Source organism: Stenella coeruleoalba (assembly GCF_951394435.1).
Source record: "Stenella coeruleoalba genome assembly, chromosome: 11".
NCBI classification, from domain to species: domain Eukaryota; kingdom Metazoa; phylum Chordata; class Mammalia; order Artiodactyla; family Delphinidae; genus Stenella; species Stenella coeruleoalba.
This window is the reverse complement of record NC_137157.1, coordinates 18,158,295-18,172,784: the sequence shown is the minus strand read 5'-3', so window position 1 is coordinate 18,172,784 and position 14,490 is coordinate 18,158,295. Positions and strand designations below refer to the sequence as shown.

The 14,490-nt window shown below is 44.4% G+C and overlaps 1 pseudogene across 1 annotated transcript in view; it reads right to left on the bottom strand.

Annotated features, from left to right (window-relative positions):
• Positions 1-14,490, bottom strand: part of LOC307193941 (putative tetratricopeptide repeat protein 41) — an 80,135-nt pseudogene that overhangs the window by 25,796 nt on the left and 39,849 nt on the right. The window contains exons 8-10 of the transcript XR_013831771.1: positions 9,058-9,157; positions 3,309-3,484; positions 2,685-2,736 (exon numbers count right to left, since the gene is read on the bottom strand). The product of XR_013831771.1 is annotated as a putative tetratricopeptide repeat protein 41 (transcript). The remainder of the gene's footprint in view (positions 1-2,684; positions 2,737-3,308; positions 3,485-9,057; positions 9,158-14,490) is intronic.

Below are 14,490 nucleotides of genomic sequence, written 5' to 3'. Positions count from 1 at the left end.
CCTCGCACTGATAGTAAAATCCAAATGTTTCCTGGGGCCCGAGGCCCTGAAGGATGTGAGCCCAGATGCCTCCTGTCCTTTGTTCACAAAGGCTTCTTTTTTTTTTTTTTTTAATTTTCTTATTTAAGTATAGCTGATTTACAATGTTGTGTTAGTTTCTGGTATACAGCAAAGTGATTCAATTATATATATATATATATACATATATATATATATATATATATATACACATACACACATGTGTGTACTTTTTCAGATTCCTTTCCATTATATGTTGTTACAAGACAGTGAATATAGTTCCTTGTGCCACACACACAGCAGGTCACAAAGGCCTCTTTTCATTGCTAGGACAAGCCGAGCCCTCTCCCACCTCAGGGCTCTGCACACGATGTTCCCTCTGCCACGAATGCCCCCATCCCCACCACATGTGGCTCCTGCAGTCTGTCACGTCTCAGCTTCAATGTCCCCTCCTGGAGATGCCCCTTGACCACCATTTCACAGGTGGTCCCTCCCCCTGCTTATGCTCTACCTCCATCTCGTTTGTGTCTCTCACTGCATTTAGTACAGCCTGTAATTACTGCATGTGTCCGCTCCCTTGTGTGTCATGTGTCACCTCTTTTCGGGGGCAGCATTGGTGACTCTGTCCTGTTCAAGCCGCTGGACTCAACACAGTGTCTGGTGCACGACAGGTGCTCAGTAAAGAGTTTTTGAATGTGTGAGCCCTGGTCAGGCTGGAATCCCCTCCCCTCCCCCTTTAACTGCTTGCCTAGACCCTGAATCCCCACCTGACCCTCGTCAAGAGACCGGAAGTACAGTGCACTCCCATCAAAGCTGCTGCTAGGGCTTCCCTGGTGGCGCAGTGGTTGAGAGTCCGCCTGCCAATGCAGGGGACACGGGTTCGTGCCCCGGTCCGGGAAGATCCCACATGCCGCGGAGCGGCTGGGCCCATGAGCCATGGCCGCTGAGCCTGCGCATCCGGAGACTGTGCTCCGCAGCGGGAGAGGCTACAGCAGCGAGAGGCCCGCGTACCGCAAAAAAAAAAAAAAAAAAAAAAGGCTGCTTCTAATGACACTGATCTACCTCTGAGCATCCCTGTTCACCAGGAGCCGGCCCCACCTGCTGTTTTCACCCCCTTGGAGAACCACACTTGTCTATACCAGGCCAAGGTCTGCCGAAATCCTTGGAACTCTGTGCTTTGGACAGCCCGGCTGGCTCTAGAAGGCCAGCCCCAGAACCCACAGAAGTGTCCCTGGTTCCCACACTGGTTTCCTCTGCTCACCAAGGTCCCAGCATGTCCATGACCAGCCCTGCCTACATTAGGATGACTTAGAAGCTAGCCTCTGTGTATGGAGGATTAGAGCTTTATAAATGCCAGTGCTAGAAGAGATGCCACATAGCAAGGAGTAATGCGGTCAGGCTTTAGGGTCAGATAGGCCTAGCTTGGACCCCCAGCTCCACAGGTGCTAGCTGCGGGAGCTGACGTAGTTGATTTCACCTCTCTGACCTTCAGTTTCTTCATCTGTAAAGTGGGGTAACAAAACATACCACGTGAGGTATATTTGAAGGTAAAAGAGCTTGTGAGCATAACGTGCCTTGTACATTGTAAGCATGAAACGAATGATAACTGTTACTATACAAGTGGATTTACAGGTGAAATGCAGAGAGGGTAAGTAGCTTGCCCAAGGTGACCTTTGATCTTACAGTAGCCTGTAAAAACAGCTGTGATTCTCCATGCCAACCTGTACCCAACTCCCCTTTGCAATGCCACTCTGCACCAGAGTCTCTTTCTCTGCCATGGAATAAAGCCTGATGACTTGCTGTGACCAATCGAATGCAGCAGAGGGGGTGTCATGCCAGTTCTGAGCCTAGGCGTAAACCTGTGCTCTCCCTCTCGAAATTGTGCAACCACTGGGTGAGCAGGCCTGGGCTGTCTTCCCAAAGGATGAGGAACACGTGACCCGAACCCTGTCACCCAGCCAGACAACCACCGGACATCTGAGTGAAGTCCTCTGAGACCAGCCAGCCCCACTGGCCCTGCCAGCGGATCACAGAAGTTTGCATGAGCCCAGCCCAGATCTGCTGAGCCTACCCTGGACCAGGGGGATCCTTGGTGGCCCATAGACATGGGCAGTAATAGGTGGCTGTTGGCTTTATTTTATTTTATTTTTTATTTTTTTGCATGTGATTGAGTATTTATTCTAAACCAGGTATTCTACATCCATTTTTTTTTTTGCTCCTTGCAACAATAATATGAGGTGAAAACCATTAGCATTTTAGAGTTAAGGAAACAAACCGAGGTACAGGGAGTGTCATTATGTTGCCATGGGTCATGACCATGCAACTAGTAAGTGGTAGAGACCCAGGTCTCTCTGTCCTAAAGACTGAGCTCTACACACCCATGAGTTAACCTGTCATAGAAAAGTTCCTTCATATTCATATTCATCTGTATAGTGCAGCCGTTGGACTAGATGATCTTTTGCTTATAGTTCAAAAAGAGTAGGACTGTAGCTCAGAAAGAGTATGATTCTTTGTTGGCTGTTGGTTTTAATCTGTTGAGTTTTGGGAGTGCTTTCTTATACAAAATAAGATAATTGACACAGCCACTTAAATATGACATAATTCTAGACATTATGTTTAGTCTGAGTGTAAATCAGTGAGTAAAAATGCTTAGTATCTGCATTCACCGAACGTTCTTTGTTCCATTAGTGGTGCCACAGCAGTGTCGGGCATCAAATACTGGAGAACAAAAGAACGAGCTACCATGAAGGAGCACTTAACTATGCGTCAGGCACCATCCTGTGTGCTTTACGGTCTCCCTTGAACGCTTTTAGTCTCACAACGACCATGCAACGCAGCTGCTGTTTTTATTCCTATATTTTTACAAATATGACAACTGTGACCCAGAAAGGCTAAGTCTTGTGTCTAAAAGCAAAGAGCCAAAAAAAAAAAATTAAATTAAAATAATTAATACATAAGTAAATAAATTTTTTAAATAAATAAAAAGCAAAGAACCAGTAAGTAGAGAGGTGGGATTTGTACCCAGAAAGGCTGGCTTCACAGTCAAGCTCTGAGTGGCCCTCTTACTACTCAAAGCGTGTGAGGTACATCACAACAGCCTTCAACATTCTAAAAGGGTGGTCGGTCACAGGAGGAGCGCTCATGCTCAACCCTCACACGCCCAGCAACCCAACAAAAAGTCAAGCAAGCAAAGCACACACACCCATTCCCCTTTCTTCACAGGTGGGAAGAGCCCGGGAGTCTGACTCTGAACCACAAGAGTTTATGCCCTCTGCACGTGCCCACCCTACCTTTTTGCTTCACTAAGTCCTGGTTGTCTTTTAAGTTGCTGGATGAAAATTCCATCAGGTTGGACCATGCTTCCTGGAAATACCAGAAGCCTTCCTTCCTGAGTCATCCCTATTTCCAGATAGAGTTCCCCGATAGCATTCTGTACTTTGGGAAGCATTCTTGTCATGGACCAACTCTACACAAAATGAAAGAGAACACACTCCTGAGGGGACACAGCATTAGACTAGGCACAGCCGCCAGACACCCGCCCAAGAAAGGCTCATTTCATAATGAACTTGCAAAAGATCGCATGCTTTACAGCATTTTTTGGGGAATTCTAAATACTTATGAGAGTTATAGAGAAACATTTATGGGGAGACACTGCAAACCAAAAATAAATTTTGGAAAATGTTTTCACAGGTTGTTAGTTAATGGTAATGAAAATTTTTGAAGGTAAGAATAACATGATGATGTCTTGCAGCTGTTAAACCTCCCAGAGGAGGTATTATTTAAAATCCTAATGAACACCTAAAAACGCTGTCTATGTGGACCTTGAATTCAAGTGTGACCAGAGATCTGCTAACTTTACGTTCGATACACTTTTGCTTAGAATTTCAATTCCCTTTCCTGGTTTAGCATGTTTATTTCAGGGGTACTTAAACTTCATTACCTTAAATCACTCCTCTATCAAAACCTTATCAATGCATAAGAATACACTAGTCGGTTATAATCTTTTAAATGAGAGTTAGTTATTTAAGTAATAATGAGTTATTAATATTTCAGAAAACTTAATATTAACAAGACTATATGTGAATATGTTTGGTAACTAATAAAGCCCTATTCAAATGGTCAGTATTACCACCATCACTGGTTATGGAATACTTTATGCTGTACCGAAATATTAGCCCGGGACAGGACTGACTGAGCCTGGCTCCCTGGCGGGAATTCTTTCTGCTCTCCTGCACCTACTGAAAGTGACCGTCTGTGGCTTGACCCAGAGCTTTCCAATAAGTGTCTTGCAAACAGGTTACACCTACTCTGAGATACTGATCTCAGCCCTGGAGGCAGCTGGTTGCGGTGTGGAATCCCTGGACCCATAGTCTTTTACACTCCCTCACGGGTATCTTTCAAAGTGCCCCTTTCTCGGCAGCTATCCTAAGTCTCAGCCCTACTGCTCACACTTCCCATCCTCCACTTCAAGATGGCCTGCATGCTGACTTCACTGAGGTCAAACCTACTCTGAAAGATTGCCCTCGGATATTGGTTAGGATCACGATTGGCTGCAATTAACAGAAAACCCAAACTAACAGTGGCTTGATTTCTCTCTCATGCAAAAGTCAGAAAGTGGATGACCCAGGGCTATAGACACACCACAATGCCAGAGACACGGTTCCTCTTATCTCACTGTTTGACCTTGCCTGACCTCCATTCCCAAGGTCACCTCTTGGTCTAAAATGGCTGTTGCATCACCAGCCATCACAGCCACAATCCAAACAGCAGGAAGGAGGAAAGAGGAGAGGGAGGGCACACCCTTCACTTCATGGAAACTTCTCAGAAGTTATCCATAGCACCTCCATTTACATCCCATCAGCCAAAACTTAGGCATGTGCTCATATCTAGCCTCAAGGGAAGCTGGGAAATGTAGTCTTCTTTCCAAACAGTCCAGGGTGGGGTGGGGACATTACTTACTACAAAAGGGGGACTAGATATTGGGAAATTATAGTCTCTGGTATACCTCACCCTTTTCTTTTAAATTTCAAATTAGCAGTGTTTTCACCTATTTTCTTCCCCCCTGCCTATGCCAGAGGAAGGGATGCCCAACCTCCTTACCAAGGACCTGCCTCTTCCCAAGCTCTCAAAGTCCTGTGTTCCTCACAGAGTCCCCACCAGCATCTCCAATCCACCTCTCTCCCTGGCTCATTTCCTCCTCCACACAAACACATAAATCCTGGATGAAACCTAACTTGAATCTGGTACTATCTTGACTTTTCATCTTTCTCCTTTTACTGACACACTTCTCAAACAGGTATTAACACATGTGCTTCCCCATTTCATTATCACACACTCACCTCTTAAAGCCCTGCAGTTTGGCTCCTGCCACATATACCCGCTTCCATCTCAGGGGTTACCACTGACCTTTGCTCACCAGACCTAGGGGCCTTCTTTCAGTCCTCATTTGTCCAGGCCTCTAAGGAGCAGTTGATGCTGTTAGCCACTCCCTCTTTGATTTGGGGAAACTAGGATATCCTTATTCTCTTCCAATCTCTTACTCCTGTACAGGTTTTTTCCCTTTCCTCCTTTTAAGGGTAAGTAATTTTCCAATGACCGATTCCTGCTGTCATTCAGAGATCTTGTTTCCTCGTGGTTTTAGCATTCACATGTATGTAGATGTCTCTCCAGTCTCTTTCCAGACTGCTAACCCTATGTTTCCCCAGCTGGCTGGATACTTCCCTTGGGTATTTTTCCTGAACTGCAAACTCAGCAGTTTAAATGTTAAAAATTCATCATCCTCTCTCCAAATCTAGGTTCCTCTTTGAATTTCCCCATGTCCATCATCAGACTCAAATCCTCAGGGTTTCCTTGATTTCTCCCCATGTCACGGCCACGTTTCCAATCAGTCTGAGTCAGGCAGAATCCCCTGTCACACGGAGGATGACAGCTCCCAATCTACCACCAGCCCACAGTGGTCCTTTGACCCTTGAGTCTCACTGCCCACATTGCCAGGAATACTAATCGGCATGTCAAATGCAGCCATATAGTGTCAGTATCCTCTTTATGAAGACATGTCTTTTATTCCCCTCTTACTCCAGGCCGTCTGCTTCTTGAGGGCAGAGACCCCACGATCCAAGAATTGAGTTCTGTGCTTCATGGCTCTTCAGTAAACATTGGTCGATATGCCCAGTGATTGTGAAGCATTCTTAGGTCATGGTCTGTACTGGCCACCACCTATGGAGCCCTGACCGAGCAAAGCTCTTAAACTGCATAACCTCAGTGGATATCTGCAGAAACCCTAGGAAATAGGGATTATTACTTCTCTGTTACAAGGAGGGAAACTGAGGCTCAGTGAGGTTAAATCAATCCCCCAAGCTCACGTGGCTAGCCAGTAGGAGAACAAGGGTGTCCAACCCAGACCGGCCTATCTCCAAAGCTCTGCTCTGCACATGTTCTTAACAAGTGAGCCTCTGATGCATAAACAGAGGCCCCTTCACAAAAGTATCCTTTGGTTGTCCTGCAGCCTGATGCACCTATTGTGAAATACTAGGGGGAGAGTCATGAGACTTACTTTTTTAACAAGCATACTTGCTGCTATAAATCAGGGTTTCCCAGCCTCAGCACTATTGACTTCTATGCCATCTAATACTTTGACATGGGGGGCAGCAGGGCTGGCCTGTGTAGTGTAGGATGTTTACAGCATCCCTGGCCTCTACCCACTAGATGCCGTTAGCAAGCTCCCCGCCAAGCTGTGACAACCAAAAGGTCTCCAACATCGCCAGATTGTCCTTGACAAACAAAATTGCCTCCCAGTTGAAAACCTCTGCACCAAAACTTTAAAATAACCTAATCTGAAGAAATTACAAAAGTGGTTTGGCACGGAATGTATGTAGCACAAATAATAAGCTCTTTCCCCTCAAGAATGTTCAGTACATATTTCAAAGAAGTGGTTATTGCCCAAAATCGTTTTAGAACTTCTCTTTGGGAAGGGCCCTCAGAGCCTAAAAAAATTATTCTGATAGTCTCCATGATGGCTAATCCCAAAGAACTGTTGCAAAAATATTTTGAGAATACAATCATAAGACTGATGCCTCTGGAAGGAGTGCTTTGAAGTGGGAAATCCTCTCTGAACGTCTCAGCTTTGTCACGCTTCCCGTGCAGCCACCTTCTCCCTTCACCCCACCTACTCCACAGGTTACGCTTCATCACAGTTGGAGATGCTGGCAGTGACTGGGATCTCCATGAGGGCAGAAACTGTGCCCACCTTGCCTACTGCTATCATCCCAACTCCCAGCACAGAGCTCAGGCTGGGCAAGGCCCTCAGGGAATGTTAGTCAAGTGGAGGACTGAGTGAATGAATGAGTGAGTGACTCAGTGAGTGAACGAGTCAACGATTGAGTGAATGGCTGAGTGAATAGATGACCGAATGAGTGAGTTAATGAATGAATGAGTGAATGAGTCAGTGAATGAGTGAATGGATGAGGAAATGACTAAGTAAATGAGGGAATGGATGAATGAATGAATGGATGGATGAATGAACGAGTGGTCGACTGAGCGAATGGCTGAAATCAGGCATTCAGTGATGACCTAATAAAATAATTGGTGCTTTCCAGAAAGACACATGTCAGTGATGAAAATCTGGACCTCGTGGGGAAAAAAGTATTTGGTGCAGGGGGAAATTCCATAATCAAAATAAGATATCAGAGAATCACTGGACTCTACTCTCTGAAAATGCAAGAGTGGTCAAAATAGCTTAAGTCAAACTCTTATTATCTCTCACCCAGGCCTCAGTGACTTGTTAACCCACGGACGGTAATAACCAAACAGCTTAAGATCTCGCCGTGTGCCGCGCATTGTCTGAAGTGCTCTGTGCTACCGCTCACTTCACCCTGATAACAGCCCCGTGAGGCAGACCTTAGAACCCGCAACAATGAGAACTCTGAGTCAGAGGTTCAAATTTTTGCCAAAGCCGCAAGCAGGAAATGCCAAAGCACTTGAAATCTGGGTCAGTCTGTAAATAGCCCAGGCTGATGCGCTACTCCACACTACCTTCTAAGGACACAAAGTACTGGCAAATTCAAATTGATTCACTGATTCATTCGTCACATTTACTAAGCACCCAGAGGTTGTAAGACACCACGGTACATACAAAAATTGGTAAACAAGCATGGCCTCTGCAATAAAGGGACTGCAGATCTTGAGTCTTATAAATCTCTTTAGATAGAATTCCTTCCAGAAAGATGTATGTTGATGGAGCAGAGACAGAGCTTTATGAACATGTGAAGGCCTTTGTTTTAAAACAAAAGTAGCTTTGTCTTGGGTTACATTACCCGTGGCCCATAAAATACTACAATCGGTAAACATTTATAATTTTTTAAAGGACAGTTAAATGTCATCCTAAGAACAGTTACAGTTATGTCATGAGTGAAACTTTCATTGTAGTCAACAAGCCCAAAAGTTTCTATTTCAGGAAAAGTAAATCAATAGAGGGACAAGATAATCAATCAACCTTCCCCAACATCTTTATGAAAATTATAACCACCTAGAGGGGTGGGATAGGGAGGGTGGGAGGGAGGCTCAAGAGGGAGGGGATATGGGAATATATGTATGCATATAGTAGATTCACTTTGTTGTACAACAGAAACTAACACAGTATTGTGAAGCAATTATACTCTAATAAAGATGTAGAAAAAAAAATTATAACCAACTCTTTAAACGGTATTTTATTAGTTTATTTCAACCCACTATGCTCATTCCCATCTTGTTTTATGAACATTCCTTTTTTCCCTCCAAAATGACACCTGTTGGTATTCATTCATTCAATCGTGACTCCCATCTATTTACTGGTTGTCGTCACTAATATACAGTTTAGGACACGGATTAAAACCAAAGCTTCCTCACTGATTAACAGAAGTAATAATTATTTATTATTCATTATTCATTAGTTCCTCTATTTGTGGACTAAATTATAAACAAACAAAGGTAAATGATATCTGAAAATACCTAACACAAGTTGAATAACGTTTGAAGGATTTAAAAAACTATTTCCCAATTTACCTGCACTAACGTGTTCTCAACACTCAAGAATAACTCTTCTGCTTCATTGGCCTTGCCCAGAAGCTTCAGAAATCTCGCAATAAAGGACATTAATCGGCATCTGTCAGTGGCAGTAACCTCAAAGAGTCTGCGTTCCAGCACTCGAATGGAAAGAAAAGTAAATAATCCTAAAGCATGTTTGGAAGGGAACACAGAGTGCTTACCACTTCATCTTGATGCACGTTAAATATTAAATACATTCTCTATATTTCACTGTTTCTCTCTCAAAGCATCAGCACTTTGCTTTTATTAAGGTTTACATATATTACCAAGTATCTTAAACTACCACGTGAAAAATAAGTCAAGGCCTTCAACTAATCCTCATATGTAAATTTGGAAAACCAGAGAGTCGAAAAAGAGTATTTCTCTAGCTCAATCCATATATTGTTGTCATTTGTATTTGGGAGTGATTTTCAGGCAAGAAATAAAAGGCGTTTAAATTTCTTATACAATTCTGCCCTCTGCTGCAACTGTCTTGAATTAGTAGCTTCAGCAGAAAGAACAAAATGTTAAAAGAACAAAATAGGGAGCATACCTATGTGTGTGTGTGTGTGTGTGTGTGTGTGTGTGTGTGTGTGTGTGCGCGTGCGCAGTTATACCTTATCATACACAAATGAAAATATACAGAATTTTTGAACTTGAAGACTCAATTAAATACATGGTACCACACAGTCATCATTTTCAGAATTTCTTTCCAAACATTCCAGTATCTAAACTTCTACGTTTGTCCATTTGTTACATTTCAAACTGTTGTGCCTAATGTGTCCGACACAAGTATATTCTTATTCCTCATCTGTTCCTTTGGACAAACTGTAGGCAACCCAGACCTTGGCTACCCTCTTGCTTTCTTTCTGCCAACCTTTCTGTGGATCCCCATTCATGCACGGAATAAATATTCAGTGAACACCAATGTGTCAGGCAGCATTCCAGGCTCTGAACACCAAGCACAGCAGACGAGCGTGCAGCCCTCAGCATCAGGGAGGCTGCCAGGAGCCTCTGAACCGTAGCTATGGTGCCTTGGGTTGGGGAGCAAAAACTAAACAGAGCCAGGGGAGAGAGAGCGCTGAGGGCCAGAGTCCAAGACATTTGTCTGCAGTGGCTGTCTGAGCAAAGGGGCCTGAGGTGGGTAAAAGAACTGAAGGGTGGAGCTAAGTGATGCGGGACCCTAAGAACCAGAAGTGGCTGCTCGGAACAGGCAGAAAAGGGCAGTGTGGACACAAAGCTAAGGGACAGGATCCTGTCTAGAAGTGGGACTTTCGCACATTCCAAGAGGGTTACTAAGTCCAGACTCCTGTCAAGAGCTCAGGTTGGGATGGATGGTGTTCATCACTAAGGAGCCATTCAGCACCCACACCATGCCTGGTGTTGCTCCAGGCACTGGGGGTACAGCAGTGAACACGAGAGGTAGAGCCCTGCTTTCAAGGAGCTTATACTCCAGCAGCTGGGAGGGTCAGAGGCAGGGGAGAGGGGAGCAGAGACAGACAATTTTAAAAGGAAACAAGACAAAGTCTGGTAGCAGTAAAAGCTATGCAAAGAATTAAAACATGTTAACATAACAGAGAATGACTAAGTACAACATTAGATTGGGAGGTCACCCTGAGAGGGTGACACTGCAGCGAGATCTAAATAACCAGAAAGAACCAGTACTACAATGAGTGGGAAGAACATTCCTGGCAGAGGAAACAGCTGGTGCCAAGGCCCAAAGGCAGAATGTACTTGAAGGACAGAAAGAAAGCCAGGGTCTTACAAAATGATGCTACCCAGCCATGGAGGGGCCAGATTGTATAGGGCATTGTAGGCTAAACTGAGGAGTTTAGATCTTAGTATAAGTGCAACAGCAGACTAGTGGAGTTGTCTTAATCTGCGAAGTGACATGATCTGGTTTACATTCTTAAAAACTCATCTTGGCTACTATGTAGACAATGGACTTTGTAGGAACAAAAATGAAAGTAGGAAGACCAGTTCAGAGGCTGTTATAACAGGCCAAGGGAGAGCGGATGGTGGCTAGGGCTCACTAGAGGGATGCTAGTGAAAAGCCGAGGTTAGTATGACACCTCTAACCTCTCCTCTTCAACATCATCCTGGGAGTCCTAGCTAGTGCAGTAAGACAGGAAAAGGAAATAAAAGATATATATATATATATGGAAGGAAGAAATAAAACAGTCTTTCTTCACAAATGACATGATAGTCTATGTAGAAAATCCAAAAAAATAAAATACCTCCTGGAAATAATAAGCATTTATAGCAAGGTTACAGGATACAAGATTAACATTCAAAGGCAATTGTGGGACTTCCCTGGTGGTCCAGTGGTAAAGAATCTGCCTTCCAATGCAGGGAACATGGGTTCAATCCCTGGTCAGGGAAATAAGATCCCACATGCCATGGGGCAACTAAGCCTGTGCGCCACAACTACTGAGCCCACACGCCTCAACTAGAGAGCCCGTGTGCCACAGCTACAGATCCCACATGGTCTGGAGCCCGGGAGCCGCAACTAGAGAGAACACATGCACTGCAAGGAAAGATCCCACATGCTGCAACTAAGACCCAATGCAGCCAAAAGAAAAAAAAAGGCCAATTGCTCTCCTATGTACCAGCAATGAACAACTGGAATTAGAGATTTAAAACATATTACTATTTATAATAGAACACCAAAAATGAAGTACTTAGGTATAAATCTAACAAAATATGTATATGATCTATATGCATAACACTACCAAAGTCTGATGAAAGATATCAGAGAAGATCTAAATAAATAGACATACCATGTTGATGGATTGGAACGCTCAGCACTGTTAAGATACTTGACCTATAGATTAAATGCAATCCCAATAAAAATCTTCTATAGATGTCCAACCAACCTTTGACAAAGCAGCAAAGACAATTCAATGGAGCTTGTCTAATTGACAAATGGTGCTGGAATAATTGGACATTCTTGTGTAAAAAAAATTAATCTAGACACAGACATTACACTTTCACCAAAAAATTACTCAAAATTGATAATAGACTTAAATATAAAATGAAATACTATAAAACTTTTAGAAGGAAATGCAGAAGAAAAGCTATGTGTCCTTGGATTTGGTGATGAGTTACAATACCAAAGGCACAATTCATGAAAAAATATTAAGTTAGACTTTATTAAAATTTAATACTTCTGCTCTGTGAAAGCCACTATTAAGAGAACGAAAAGACAAGCCACAGGGGCTTCCCTGGTGGCGCAGTGGTTGAGAGTCCGCCTGCCAATGCAGGGGACACGGGTTCGTGCCCCGGTCTGGGAAGATCCCACATGCCGCGGAGCGGCTGGGCCCGTGAGCCATGGCCACTGAGCCTGCGCATCCGGAGGCTGTGCTCCGCAACGGGAGAGGCCACAACAGTGAGAGGCCCACATACAGCTAAAAAAAAATAAAAAAAAAAAAGACAAGCCACAGATTGGGAGAAAATATTTGTAAAATATGTATCTGATAAAGGATTTCTATCCAAAATACATAAAGAACTCTTAAAACTCAACAATAAGATATGTAAAGATGCTCAACATTATTTGCCATTAGGGAATTGCAAATTAAAACAATAAGATATCACCACACACCTATTAGAATGGCTAAAATCAAAAAAGTTGACAATACCAAATGCCAGCAAGGATATAGAACAACAGAAACTCTCATCCACTGCTCATGGGAATGCAAAATGGTACAGTCCCTTCAGAAGACGATTTGGCAGTTTCTTATAAAGCTAAATATAGTCTTACCATACAGTCCAGCAATCATGTTCCTAGGTATTTACTCAACTGATTAATAAACTTTGCATGAAAATGTTTATAGCAAACGTTTGTCCCTCAATAGGTGAATAGGTAAACTGTGGTACATTCGTACCCTGGAATACTATTCAGCATTAAAAAGAAATGAGGGGCTTCCCTGGTGGCGCAGTGATTGAGAGTCCGCCTGCCGATGCAGGGGACACAGGTTCATGCCCCGGACTGGGAAGATCCCACATGCCGCGGAGCAGCTGAGCCCGTGGGCCCGTGAGCCATGGCCGCTGAGCCTGCACGTCCGGAGCCTGTGCTCCGCAATGCAAGAGGCCACAACAGTGAGAGGCCCTCGTACCGCAAAAAAAAAAAAAAGAAATGAGGTGTTGGGATTTCCCTGGTGGCACAGTGGTTGAGAATCCGCCTGCCAATGCAGGGTACACAGGTTTGATCCCTGGTCCGGGAAGATCCCACATGCCGCAGAGCCACTAAGCCTGTGCTCCACAACTACTGAGCCTGAGCTCTACAGCCCGCAAGCCACAACTACTGAGCCCATGTGCCACAAATACTGAGTCCGTGGTCTAGAGCCCGTGAACCACAGCTACTGAGCCTGCGTCCCACAACTACTGAAGCCCGCATGCCTAGAGCCCGAGCTCCACAACAAGCGAAGCCACCGCAAGGAGACGCCTGCACACTGCAACAAAGAGTAGTCCCCGCTCGCCGCAACTAGAGAAAAAGCCCGCGCGCAGCAACAAAGACCCAACGCAGCCATAAGTAAGTAAGTAAATAAATAAATATATTTCTACTACTAAAAACAGAAAGAAAGAAAGAAATGAGGTGTCAAGCCATGAAAAGACATGGAGGAATCTTAAATGCATATTCTTTGCGGGCCTCTCACCGTTGTGGCCTCTCCCGCTGCCGAGCAGAGGCTCCGGACGCGCAGGCTCAGCGGCCAAGGCTCACGAGCCCAGCCGCTCTGCAGCATGTGGGATCCTCCCGGACCGGGGGCACGAACCCGTGTCCCCTGCATCGGCAGGTGACCTCTCAACCACTGCGCCACCAGGGAAGCCCTTAAATGCATATTCTAATCACAACTGTGTATAACATCCCTGACAGCTTAGAGAAGGGCAGTGATGGTGGAGGTGGACACGTTGGAGAAACATTTACGAAGTAAAAACTGCCAGGACTCAGTGATGAAACGTATTTGGGGAGGGGATAAAGGAGAGAAAAGTGTCAAGGATTACTCCAAGGTGGTAAATTGAGAGACAGTCCCTGGAACAGACACTGTTTTGGGATGTTCATGAGTTCAGTTTTAGATGTGTTGGGTTTGAGGAGCTTTGAAGACATCACTCAAGTGGAAAGTAGGTCGTTGGGTATGTGAATCTGGGGCTCAGACGATAAGCATGGCTGAGGAAGTAAATGTGTGAGTCACACACACATGAACAATCACTAAAGCCATAGACACAGGTAATATTCTTACAATGGAATTAATGAATGAGAGAAGAGCCTTAAGGAATTCTAACACTTAGAAGCCAGGTAGAAGAGGAGGAACTAAAAAAGAGACAGAAAAGCTACAGCCAGAGAGATGGAAGATGAACCATGGGAGTATATACCAGTAAAACAGAGACCAGAATGTTTAGAAGAGGAGGGCCAGG